The sequence below is a fragment of the Triticum dicoccoides genome, chromosome 4A (genome assembly GCF_002162155.2).
Source record: "Triticum dicoccoides isolate Atlit2015 ecotype Zavitan chromosome 4A, WEW_v2.0, whole genome shotgun sequence".
NCBI lineage: Eukaryota > Viridiplantae > Streptophyta > Magnoliopsida > Poales > Poaceae > Triticum > Triticum dicoccoides.
Window position 1 is genome coordinate 719,622,761 of NC_041386.1, and position 11,131 is coordinate 719,633,891.

The following is an 11,131-nucleotide window of genomic DNA, read 5'->3' on the forward strand; positions in this document are numbered from 1 at the left end:
TGCTTGGCATGGCTGCCACCATGGACTTGGAAATTGAACAACTTGATGTGAAGGCTGCATTCTTACATGGTGACCTAGAGGAGGAGATATACATGGAGCAGCCAGAGGGATTCATGGTTGCAGGCAAGGAGCACTTACTTTGCAAATTGAAGAAGAGCTTGTATGGCTTGAAGCAAGCTCCTCGGCAGTGGTACAAGAAGTTTGAGTCTTTTATGACTGGGCTTGGTTACCATAAAGCACAACCTGATCATTGTGTCTTTATGAAGAGGTACGCCGAGGGTGAATTCATTATTCTCTTGTTGTATGTTGATGATATGCTGATTGTTGGAAATGGCACAAAGAGGATTGCTCTCCTCAAGAAGGCATTGAGTAAATTATTTGCCATGAAGGATTTAGGACCAGCTAAGCAAATACTTGGCATGAAGATCTCCCGTGATAGATCAAAGAAGCTGCTTTGGCTCTCACAGGAAAGATACATTGAGAAGGTACTTGAAAGGTTCAATATGAAAGATGCAAAATCTGTTATCTCTCCGCTTGCAGGCCATCCCAAACTGAATTCAAAACAATGTCCTACAAGCAAGAAGGAGAAAGAAGAAATGAGGAAAGTACCTTACCAATCTGCTGTGGGCAGTTTGATGTATGCCATGGTATGCACTAGGCCTGACATTGCCTATGTAGTTGGAGTTGTTAGCTGGTTCATGACAAATCCAGGTAAAGCTCATTGGGAAGCAGTGAAGTGGATTCTCAGGTATCTCAAGGGTACTTCTACATCTTGTCTATGCTTTGGAAATGGTGATCATGTATTGTAGGGCTATAAAGATGTAGATTACGCAGGTGACAAGGACCGTAGGAAGTCCACATCCGGATACCTGATGACTTATGCAAGGGGAGCAGTGTCATGGCAAACAAGATTGCAGAAATGTGTTTCTACATCAACTACAGAAGCTGAGTACATTGCAGCAGTTGATGCTGGCAAGGAAGTTTTGTGGATGAAGAACTTCTTGCAAGAGCTCGGCATGAAGCAAGAGAAGTATGTTATGTTTTGTGACAGTCAGAGTGCTATTCATCTTGCCAAGAATTCAAGCTATCACTCTCGAACCAAGCACATTGATGTGAGGTACCATTGGATTCGAGATGTTGTGAGTTCCAAGTTGTTGAAACTTGAGAAGATCCATACCGACGACAATGGTTCGGATATGATGACCAAGATATTACCAAATGAGAAGCTATAATCATGTTGCAAGGTAGCGGGCATGGCGGTGCCCCCCTCATGAGTCGGAGGGGGAGATTTTTTGGGATATCCTCCTCATGTGGGATGTGAGGAGATGACCATTTAAGGCCTTTTAGGCAGCCCAAAGAGGTGCATAAGCCCACTACCCATTAGGGTTATGACCTAGGGTCATTTTGGACTTTGCACATGTGTGGATGGGGATGCTTTACCCTTCATCCAGCAGCCACCACCATGTGTGACCAAAATCAGTTCATCCTCCAAGAGAGAAGAAGAGAGAAAACCAAGAGAGCAAGGGAAGAAGAGGAAGATTGAAGGAAGAAGCAAAGGGAGATCCTCCCCAAGGTTGTGATGGTCTAGATCCACTACCTTGTCTCCTTCAAGCTTCGGTTCCACCATCTTTGGTGAGATTGTTCCAATCCCTAATTCTTGAGCCCCAAATCCTGTTGTATTCATCCAAGATTTAGAAATCTTGATGTATGGGATCCTCTAGTGCTGTCTAGAGAAGAACTTGTTGTATCCCACATTTGATAATAGTGGAAGAGGATTTGGGTGGCTTCGGCCCGAGGTTTTTCCCCTCAAGTTGAGGGGTTTTCCACGTAAAAATCTGGTGTCTCTTTGTTGATGCTTGATGCTGTCAGGAAAACTTACTCCTACCACAAGACACTAGGCTGAGGAGTGTCTTGTCTGCTGAGTAACATTTTCTGCCTCCATATATGCTGCTGCATATGTTTCCTTCCGTGCTAAGCAACGATCCTTAAGTTAGTACATGATGTGGTGCTGAGATTACTTGTTTTCGCTGCAGTTTTCAGTCAGCCACAAGTGCATTTGTGTGCTAATTCCCAACAAAGACGTGGAAAATGCAATTGATTGAGCTTTACATACATATTGTTATGCTGCAATTGGTCATCAAGTTCTCTGCTGGCTGGTGGCCTCTCATATGGTGCAAGGTGAAGCTGAGAAAGATCTCCACATTTCGCCGTTGTGAATGGAAGATGAGTGCATTGATCTTAGGGCTTCAGTGTGACGGAGGGGAGTAGCAAGCTGCAATGCCATTTTGAGATCTCTGAAGGAATTTACAAGTTTCAATTGTTAGCCCAGATGAATAATCCGTTCTTGGGGGAACACCATGGAATGTAATGGCTGATCAGCCAGATGAAAAAAGCTGCAGTTGTGAATACAGACTTAATTTGTTTTCTAGTACTCTGTTTTCCTAGAGATGGTTTGTTGGTGTGACTATGTCTGTGCTTGTTTGCCAACAAAGAGAATGATGGTTGCATCTCTTGTTATCCATTTTCTGCAAATTTAAAGCGATGAAATGATATATGCCATTAACTTTATGAGAAGCAGTATTTTTCCATCCTTAAGTTAGTGAACATGCATCCTCATTTCAACTGACAGTCTAAGCATGGATTGAGCAACAGGAGAGATAGGGCCCCGTGTACAGAAAAGTGGGCGAGCCGGTGGTCTAGAAAAGAATGCATACTATCCAGTTTCGGAATTTGCACAAATTTAAAGTTGATGCAAACTAAGTTTCGGATATTGAAAAAATTAAAGTTGATGCAAACTAACTAGGGTTCTCCTCTGCTGCTATATATCTTTGGCTTTCGAGACGCTTCTTCAGCTATGCAAACTTGCATGGTGAATAAAGTTGATTTCTAAGAACATTTACTTGGGAAAGGGAAAACGGCTGTCATTAAGGCGATGGTGAGCCCAGCTGTTCAGTACACACTTGGTATACTTTCAGAGTTTACAGTTTTACATAGAGACACAAGAACGAAGCTGTATGTTTCGTCAGTGCTGTGAAGTCTTCCCCATTCGTCCATTGATCGAAACGGATCCAAGGTCTAACTATGCTTACAAACTTATCAATTCCAACTTGAGAGTAATACAAAAACGAACTTGCCAAGCACCAAGCAGATAGATCCAAGTCTTAACCACTCTTTACAGCGTTTTCTTGACCGGCGAGTCAGATTAGATCAAGTGACGAACAGTGGCCAATCAGACTTCAGACACCATCTAACCTTGCCCACCACTGTGTATATCATGTATGATTAAGTTGAGCGCTGGTGCCCTCCAATTATTGGAGGTTTGGTTTGAGCAATGCATCACAGTCCACACTTCAAAACATTCTCATCAGTTGCAGAAGTATGCACGACACTCAAATCTCATCTGTCAGAGTTGCTCCAACTCCTCTTAAATATCGATACTCCTGACATTTTGGAATACTACACATTATGAACATTAACTTCTGCCTTTCATTACGATGGTTAATTAACTAGTATATTAGCAATGCTTACCCTTGACTGTGTATAAAATATAAAGACTTAGCAGAGAACACACTTATAGTCATTGCTAATTAAGATGCGGTGGGTTGAACAACAAGACCCGCCCGGGCTGTATTGGTGGAGTCTTCATTTAGAAATTCAGGCCGACTGTAATAATCATGATGATGTTAGCTATAGCTTGCTGGCAATGGCAATAATTGAGCTGCTAAACGATAAAATTGACGTTTGTTACGAATTAAGTAACCCCCACCGTACATGTAATAATCGCTTGTTGAGATGTCATCTAGCGACCCACTTGATATGTGTTAGAGTAAGATGCTTATAATTTTTTGTGCTAACGGAGCAGCTCAATCGTGGTAGCTTAGGGCATCTTCAACGACCACCCGTAAATTTTCTCCCGCATCCGTCCGCGGACAGGAGGAACCAGTCCGCGGACACGGACGAGGTCGTTAGCCGCATACATTTTAAACTTTTTTTAGCCAAATACCAAACTCTTTTTCAACAAACCGGATGAAATTCATGCAAATACGGCCAGATTTCATATAAACATGACGGATTTCATACGAAAACGGTTCCATTCTAGACATATTTAACTAAAAAGATAAAACTATGTGTACGTATCACGCGGAGCTCCACTCCCACGACACGGATACACTACACTAGTCTACGGCCGGTCGCGGCGGATCCCTTTGTCTTCGCCATGTCCGGCGGCCCGCTAACCGGGCTGCCTGGAGTCCCGGAGACATATTCTTCCCCCGCATCTTTCCTATGTCCGGCTGCGCCGCTCATCAGAGTAGCAAAGAGGGTGCTTCAGCCGGAGGGAAAGGGTGCTTCCGTGGAGCCCAGACGGGTGCCAAGGTGGCCTTCTTGGAACCCAAGCGGCGGCGGCCTCCCGTGTTCTACTTTACCTGGATGTTGGCAGTGGACTCAGACACGCTGGCCACCGACTCATTGATCTCCATGCACCCAACATCTATCTCTGTCGACAGGGCGCGGCTACGCATGCGTTAACGGTGGATGGCATGGTCGCATGCACGGGAGGCGCGGGACGACGTGGCGTCATCCACGGCAGCGATGATGCCCGTGCCCGCCGTGCTCCCCCTGTGCCGGGCTGGCGTAACTTGCCCCTTCACGAGCTGCCCTGGAGCGGCGAGTTGTGAAGCACGCACTGGCTTTGGGGTGATAACTTGCTCTATCAGGCTTGGCAAGGGAGGTGGAGCGGCGAGCTGCCTCGCTCGTATCCGGCGGGTTCGGCGAACCACCCAGCCGGAGAACTACTCTTCCTGCTCGTCAGATGCCAGTGAAAGAGTCGATAAAATGGTGGAAGGAGGAGATGGGGAGCGGCGGAGTGGTGCGGTTCTTTCACGGCATCTGGCCTCGTTTAAATAGAGGACGGACGGGAGGAGTTTGTCGGGCGTTGCCTTTACTGTCGGCCCGCTCATGAATGGATATGTGGCTGTAGTAGGTTTCTCGGCTTCCACGCGGGTTTAATGGAGGCGTTTAAATGCGACGAGGAGGCGTGTTCAGCCGGGCGTGCAGTGGGCGGCGCATCGGCCGGTGCGTTACTTTAATGGCGGAGATAGTGAGAGGTCGCGTCCGCACTGAGCCGCCTTCAATGTGGAGCGGTGTGCTCTACAACGGCATGAAAGCGGACAGTTAGAGACGGCGGGAAGCACGCGCGAGTTTTTTTTTTGGCGTACAAGGACGGTGAGAAGTGGGTACGAGAGTGGCCCGGACTCCCACAAACCTCATCCACGTTTGTGTTCGGTTTACGGGAGAAAATGCGGCTGGACCGTGTTAGATGGTTTTCACGGTCTAAACGACGTGATCTAAACAGATGCGGGAGGTTTGTGGGTCGACGTCGGAGTACATTGATAGTCGCATGGGCATTGGGCATCAGAAAGACAGAAACTCACAAGCCATGTATGTATGCCATCGGTCGTTGCGGCAAGAGGGGAAGCGCGTACATTAAGAAATTGCAACCATAATTAATGGCCTCGATTAGAGGACAAGACGAAGGTGTCTGCTTGCTAGACAGCTAAATTAAACTAGAATTTGCTCAAAAAAAAGCTAAATTAAACTATACATGCATGTTACCGTTTGATATAAACTCCGGACGATATTCACATGGGCTCGCTGTCAGCCTGTCACCAACTCAGGGGTTTCGCTATAAGAGCACTGCAAACATGCCCTGTTAGTGGCAGGACAAAGAGCACCGAGTCATAGTCCACAACACACACACACACACACAGAGATAGCGATTGTGAGGTGTGAGCTCGATCAACTGACTTGTTTCATATCGGCAGGCCCGAGATAATGGCGGAGACGGTGCTGAGCATGGCGAGGCCCATGCTGCGCGCCGCCATTGGCAAGGCCGCCTCTGCCGCCGCTGATGAGATGAGCCTCCTCATGGGTGTGCGCAAGGATATCTGGTATGTTCACATGCACTTCTTCTGTTCAGGCCATGCACTTCACACAGCCTCTTGCACCCTTCTTTTCTGTTGCTCTCGTTGGATATATAAAATCTTGAAACTGAAAAAATGTTTTAAATCATATATATAGAATGACACCAGGTATTCATGGTAGGCTTGAAATCTCTTAATGGAGGTGCATTTTTTTTCCATTTATGACATAGGCTGTGGGAACAATTACATGCGCGTTGTAATTAATTTTCTTTCAAACCATTATCTATCAGGTTCATCAAAGACGAACTAGCGACCATGCAGGCTTTCCTGGCGGCCGCTGAATCAATAAAGGAGAAAGACATATTACTCAAGGTGTGGGCAGAGCAAGTAAGGGATGTCTCGTACAATATTGAAGATTGCCTTGGTGAATTCATGGTGCATGTGGCAAGTCAAAGCTTGTCGAGGAAGCTCATGAAACTCAAAGATCGCCATCGAATTGCGATCCAAATTCGCGATCTGAAATCAAGAGTTGAAGAAGTCAGCAAAAGGAATATACGCTACAACCTGATTGAGAAGAACCAACTCATTAAAGCCATTGAAGAAAGGGATTCTTGCATGGAAGATATTCGCAACCACTCAGCCATCAATATTGATGAAGCTGAACTTGTGGGATTCACCAAGCCAAAACAAGAGTTGATAAGTCGCATAGATGTCCAAGCTATAAACAGCCCTGCTCAGGTAGTCTGTGTCGTCGGCATGGGTGGTTTGGGTAAGACTACTCTCACAAGGAAGGTTTATGAAAGTATGAAAAGCTATTCATGTTGTGCTTGGATCATTGTCTCTCAGTCATTTGTCAGGATGGGGTTCCTCAAAGTTATGATCCAAGAACTTTTTGGCAGTGAAGCATTGACGAAGCAACTTGAAGGGAATGTAGTGAGCGAAGTGAATCTCGCCAACTATCTTAGAGAAGAGCTACTTGAGAAGAGGTATTTTGTTGTTCTTGATGATTTGTGGAACATAGATGATTGGAATTGGATGAAAAGTGTTGTTTTTCCTAGAAGTAACAACAAAGGTAGCCGGATAGTGGTAACAACACGAGATCTTGGCTTAGCTAAGAACTGCACTTTGGAATCTTCTAGCTCACTTATCTACCGCCATGAACCCTTAGAAACAAATGATGCCATTAGTCTCCTACTTAGGAAGACTAGGAAAAGTCACGAAGAAATGAAAAAAAATGGGAACATGAGAAAAATAGTTACTAAGATAGTCAAAAAGTCTGGACAGTTACCCCTAGCTGTCCTCACAATAGGAGGCATGCTTGCCACTAGAGTGGTTGATGAGTGGGAAAATATTTATAAACAGCTCTCCTCAGAGCTAGAGAGAAACGGGAGCCTTGAAGCAATGAAGAAGATGGTTACTCTGAGTTACAACCACTTGCCTTCTCATCTTAAGTCATGTTTTCTATATTTAAGGTTATTTCCTGAGGATTTTGAAATCAAAAGGAGGCGTCTAGTGGATAGATGGATAGCCGAGGGGTTTATTTTTGCCAGGAATGGGGTGAGTGTTGAGGATGTTGGGATTAGTTACTTTAATGACCTAATCAACCGAAGCTTGATTCAGCCATCAAGAGTGAACCTAGAAGGAATTGTCAAGAGTTGTCGAGTTCATGATATTGTTCGGGATGTCATGATCTCAGTTTCTAGAGATGAAACTTTTGCATGGTCTACATCAGATAGTGTAACCGGCATAGCAGTGGATAACTTTCGTCATGTGGCATACCAAGGAGGTTGGAGCCCAAATAGAGGCTTGAATTGGAACCATGTCCGGTCATTGACTGTGTTTGGTGAGAGACCAATGAAGCCGGCCCCTTCACTATGTTCGCCTGACTTTAGGATGCTTAGAGTGTTGGATCTGCAAGATGCCCAGTTTAAAATCACACAAAAAGATATCAACACTGTATGGTCATTAAGTCATTTGAAATATCTCAACATCGGGTTTTCTTCCGATGTTTACAAGATCCCAAGAACCATAGGGAAACTACAAGGCTTGCAGACTTTGGACATAAGAGAGAGCTCAGTCGCATCACTACCAACTGAGATCACTAAACTGCAAAGCCTTCGTAGCCTCCGTTGCAGCAAAGATTGTACACATGCTGATTTATACTTACTTTACCCTGCAAACTGGTTCTTGTCCACATTCTGTATGCCTATTCTGTTCACTCCTCCTTTAGTTAGTCCGGAAGAGCGTTCACGCATAATGATTGAGTTTTACATGGCCTGGACTGGTGGTTTTAGCAGCTCTAATGGTGTGAGGGTGCCCAAAGGGATCAGCAACCTAAAGGAGTTAGAGATACTAGAGATTGTTGATATTGAACGGACAAGTAGGAAAGCAGTTAAAGAGCTCGGGGAGCTAATAAAGCTCAGAAAGTTAAGTGTCACAGTAGGGACAAGCAAGCAGAAGAGCAAGATACTCTGTACATCCCTTGATAAGCTCATTTCCCTCAGATCCCTTCGTCTTTCTGTGGACACTAGTTATCGGAGAAGCGGTGCATCACTTAAGTGTTTGCATTCTATTTCTTCCCCTCCCCCTCTCCTGAAGAACCTCACTTTGGTTGGAGATCTTGGGGAGATGCCTGACTGGTTTGGGGGTCAGGTACATGTGGTGAAGATTTTATTATCGTTGAGCAATCTGAAGGATGGAGATAAAAGTATGAAACTATTAGGCGCACTGCCCAAGCTCATGCTCCTTGGTCTTGGCGAGGGTTCTTATGTTGGGGAGAAACTGGTTTTCAGAGCGGGAACATTCCTAAATCTCAGGAGAATTGATCTTCTCTTCCTGAGGGAACTGATTGAGTTGATATTTGAGGACGGCACCTCGCCCCAGTTAGAAAAGATAGCAATCAGAGCGTGCAGGTTGGAATCGGGAATTACTGGTATCAAACACCTTCCAAAAATCAAGGAGATTTCACTTGGCTATGGACTTCAAGTGGCGAAGTTTGACGCGCTGCAAGGTGAGGTGGACGCACACCCCAACCATCCCGTGCTACGACTGCAGAAGGACCGGAGCTACCACGATCTGGGTGACGTTGCCGAAGGCTCCACTACTGCAGTACAAGTGGAGGTATCATCTCTTCATCCCGACCCTGCAACAACGGGAGAGAGCTCCTCCTCGCAGGTGGTGGCCGATACGACGGGGAGCGACAGGTCAGCTAATCTCTCTTTCATTCAGCTAATTTCTCACTGAGCTGATGATGTCCTATAGACACTTAGCACAACTGAACATGCTCTTGCTCTCTACTTTTGTCGTTGTAGCAGCCAAGATTCCGAAGATGATTTTTGCTCCTGTATTACTGCCCACGACGACGATGCTTGATTATCGATCGAGGCTGCTCGTTTCTTTCTTCAGCTCCATTGCTGCCGCTCTGTACAGATTCTCTGGTACAGATCGAACATCCTCTTTGTTTCTTTCAATCCGCAATGCTGGTAAATAGTTTGTTTTTCGCTTATCAATTATTTCTGACAGGAACTTGATGTACCGCTGTGCTCTCATGGAATCTCGCCATTACCACTTGGGCTCAATTATATATGCCCCTCTTTCTCAACCTGGTCTGGAAGATGGCATTATCAATCAACTCATGAATCATCAAGAGACGCAGCCTGCATTCTCTGATCTGCCCACTACATACAAATGCTGGAAGATGGCTCCTTAAATTGGTCTGATGTTTACTCAGCTCACCCGAGAGTAGAAAATCCTGTCTCTATATAGTATATACCTTACCTGCATGTAAGTATTAACTGATGATGTTTATTACATACACACTGACAATCCATTTCTATTCTGTTCTGCTTTCTTGCCTTCTATAACAGCAAAGATGGGTGTCTAGTTGTAGTTGATGATCGATCTCTTCTCCACTCCATTGTTTTGTTCTTCGCTCGCCTCAATTGACCCGTGCTGCATACTGGTCTGTTCTGCCACACTCAGGTCACCAGGAGCCTTCACTGGAACACCATGAAAGCATGCTTTGATTAGTTGATTCAGTTTGGGTTTCTGACGATGTTTCTCTCTATATAGGAGGTTTTGCTCGTTTGCACTTGTTGCTGGTGATGATACGGCCATCCATTTCCACTTATCTGCTGGACATGTAAGGACTAACTTATACTGTAAACTTTGGCGTGGTCTTCTGATTCGAATTTCCGCTAAGCATTTATTTCTAATAATCCACTTTGTTGCAGAGAGCCCCACGACCTGGAGTGAACAAAGATCCTAACATCTTCTGCCACTAAGGAATGATCTCGAGTGAATCTGAAGCTTGAATTCCATTTCCAACCCAGGAGAGAGCTAGTTCGCGGTGCCTTGACAGTCAAAGTGCCTCTGAAACGTGAACCGTGAAGTGATCATGCAGATAACTGGTCAGTTATTTATTCATAGTTATCGTGTTGTTACGTGTTCATATACGTGCAATTTTTCATGTTGTTTTCAACTTGTGAACACGTACTACATTTGCCAACGAAATAAAACTAATGCATGCTCTGTAAATGCATTTCAGCTGGGAAGAAGACGTTGAAAGTGCAATGGACTGCATACACCACACAAGATGCTGCTACCAATGAAGCTGCATATACATACTGTTAAGCTTCAATTGGCCAACATCTCCAACATCTCTGCTGGCCGGCGGCCTCTAATATGGTGCAAGGTGAAGCTGAGAGGGATCTTGTCATTTCTCCACTACGAATGGAAGAGGAACGCATTGTTCTCGGGGCCTCGATGTAACAGAGGCGAGTAGCAAGCGGCAACTCCATTTTGAGATCTCAGAAGGAGTTTTCAAGTTGCAATTGTTAGCCCAGATGAAAAACCGGTTCTTGGAGAACACCGTGGAATGGACTGGATGATCAACCTGACGAGAAGACCTGCAATTTTGAATACAGGCTTGCTCTGTTTTCTAGTGCGTACTCTGTTTTTTTAGAGATGAATTACTACTCTCCATTTGTTGCTGCCACAATGTCTATGCTTGTTTGTAAACAAAGAATGATGATTGCATCTGTGGTTATCCATTTTCCAGCAAATTTGACTTGATGAAACAATACGCCTGCTGCCCTGCTATATATGGTATTAACTCTGCGATTTTCATCAGTTTCGCTTTCCAAATTACAGTTTGCCAGCAAAAAGGTCTCGCGACGGTATCCGACATCCACAGTTTTATTTCGGTATGA

At 45.1% G+C, this 11,131-nt stretch overlaps 1 pseudogene; it reads left to right on the forward strand.

Moving 5' to 3' along the window:
- Positions 1–5,832: 5,832 nt before the first annotated feature.
- On the forward strand, positions 5,833–10,553 carry LOC119284236 (annotated as a pseudogene).
- The last annotated feature ends 578 nt before the right edge of the window (positions 10,554–11,131 follow it).